At 44.6% G+C, this 2,661-nt stretch overlaps 1 non-coding gene across 1 annotated transcript; it reads right to left on the bottom strand.

Annotated features, from left to right (window-relative positions):
- Positions 1 to 322: 322 nt before the first annotated feature.
- On the bottom strand, positions 323 to 429 carry LOC118491870. The gene has a single exon (XR_004892315.1). It is a non-coding gene; the product is annotated as a small nucleolar RNA R71 (small nucleolar RNA).
- Between the last annotated feature and the right edge of the window lie 2,232 nt (positions 430 to 2,661).

The following is a 2,661-nucleotide window of genomic DNA, read 5'->3' as shown; positions in this document are numbered from 1 at the left end:
CGCCGCTATCAATGCTCCGAATGTCGAAGCCAATAACTTCGAACTTCGACCGCATTTGATACAAATGCTACAAAACTCCGCAACCTTCCACGGGCTTGCGGACGAGGATCCTCATCTACATATAACTAATTTCTTAGAAATATGTGATACCTTTCGGATCAATGGAGCATCAAACGACGCCATCCGCCTCCGTATGTTTCCATTCTCACTAAAAGACCGAGCGAAAGCTTGGCTCAACACCCTCCCAGCTGGATCGGTAAACACCTGGGATGAACTAGCCCAAAAATTTCTATATAAGTATTTCCCTCCTTCTAAAACTGCTAAATTAATGGCTGAAATTAATACATACTCACAAGAGGACGGGGAATCCTTATATGAAACATGGGAAAGGTTCAAGGAGCTATTACGCAAGTGTCCCCATCACGGCCTCGCAATATGGCAACAAGTATCCACTTTCTACAATGGATTGTTGCCACACACTAGGCAGACACTTGATTCTAGCTCCGGGGGACTTTTAGGTAATCGACGCCCACATGAAATATATAATCAGATTGAGGAAATTGCTCAAACCAATTTTCAATGGTACACTCCCCGGGGAAATAAGTCTATCGCCCCGGGCGCCCATAAGGTCGACGAAAGCACCTCTTTACAAGCCCAAATCGAGGCCCTTTCTTCAAAAATAAAAAAATTAGAAATGACAAAAACAGTCTCGGTTATGGCTTGTGAAGGGTGTGGTGGGTCACATGAAAATTGGAGTTGCATGAAAGAAACGGACGATCAACAAGAAATGGTAAACTACATTGATAATAGACCTAGGCCGTCGGGTCCTCCAACGGGAACTTACAACCAAGGATGGCGAAACCACCCAAACCTTGGTTGGAGAGAAACCGGCAATAGTAGTAACCAACAAACCCAACGAACAAACTTTCAGCAATCAAGAAATGAGTCACAAAATTTCACTCAACAACAAGGTGGACGAGAAAGGCTCGAAGATACTATATCTCGCCTCGTCTCCGACACTGATAAGAAAAACTCGGAAAGATTTCTACAATTAGAATCTAATTTTAGGAATCAACAAGCTAGCATTCAAAACATAGAAAAACAAATAAATCAACTAGTACAAAATTTTTCCGAGAGACCGCAAGGCGCATTACCTAGCAATACCGAAACAAACCCAAAGGCGCAAGTTCACCTCATCACACTACGAAACCGCACCGTGGGGCCTGCAGAAGTACCTCCACCAACGGAAGAAACAGTGCCAACACATCTGCAGGAAAAGAACTCTCCCCCATCACCAGAGCCTACCAAGGCTCCTCGAGTTCCGTACCCCGGTAGGTTAATTCGTCAAAAGACCAATGAGCAATTCGCAAAATTCGAAAGTCTGTTAAAACAATTGCATGTCAATATTCCTTTTATCGAAGTCCTAACCCAAATGCCCAAATACTCTAAATTTATGAGGGACTTCCTTACACATAAAAAGAAAATTGAAAATTTGCAATTAGTTAATTTAGGCGAAGAATGCTCTGCCCTCGTACTCAATAAACTACCCCAAAAGAAAATCGATCCCGGGAGTTTCACGATTCCATGCTCAATAGGGGAATCACCCGTTCGCAATGCCTTGGCCGACTTAGGGGCTAGCATTAACCTCATGCCCTCATCGATGTTCAAAAGGCTTGGCTTGGGAACCACGAGCCCTACAAAAATAAGCATACAACTAGCTGATCGATCAGTCAAGTTCCCACAAGGTGTCATCGAGAATGTCTTGGTTAGGGTAAGCAGATTCGTTTATCCAGTTGACTTTGTCATACTCGACATGGAGGAAGACACCGAGGTCCCCCTTATCCTAGGGAGACCCTTCCTTGCCACAGCACAAGCAGTGGTAGACATGAATGACGGGACACTAACTTTGAGGTATGGGGACGATGAGGTGAAATTCGGAGTTGGGAAGAAAATAGAGGACGACGACCCAGTCAATTACATGAAGGTTATTGATTCAAGCTTGGATGCCGCTCTCCGACGGTGTAACTTGGGAAGCAAGGCACTCCACTCAGAAGATATATAACCAGGAATCGGGTCTAGCCAAGGACCCTTATAAACGTGGCGCACCACGGAGGCATTCCGCGGATCTATCCTTAGTTTAGTTTAGTTTAATTTTTTTAGTTTTTGCATAATAAAACACACTCATGGTGGTAATGGATGAAAAAGGGAACGAGAAAAATGGAACCATGCACGAAGAACAGAGCAACCCGACAAAAATCTCCATCACAGAAGGCTCAACACGGGCCGTGCCCAACCGACACGGCCCCGTGCTGAGCCCCTGCAAAAAATCACCCAGTTCAGGTAACTGGACACGGGCCGTGTTCAGCGGACGCGCCCCCGTGTCCAGGCTTCTGTTTCAATTCTGTAATTTTTGTTACTGACACTTGACCACGGGGCCGTGCCCGGTGAACACGGGGCCGTGTCCAGGATGCCAGTAACATAAATCTTTGCTTTTTAACCCACTTTTATACATTCTAATCAACCAAAAACATTATTTTTGGACACATTGAGGACAATGTGTAATTTAAGTGTGGGGGGGATGCTAAAACCTTGAAATTTTGCAAAATCCTAAACATAAGCCTTACACAAAACTCTATTGGAACCGCTAAACACCCCAAATTT

Source organism: Helianthus annuus, chromosome 4 (genome assembly GCF_002127325.2).
Source record: "Helianthus annuus cultivar XRQ/B chromosome 4, HanXRQr2.0-SUNRISE, whole genome shotgun sequence".
NCBI classification, from domain to species: Eukaryota; Viridiplantae; Streptophyta; class Magnoliopsida; order Asterales; family Asteraceae; genus Helianthus; species Helianthus annuus.
This window is presented reverse-complemented; position numbering and strand designations above follow the sequence as displayed.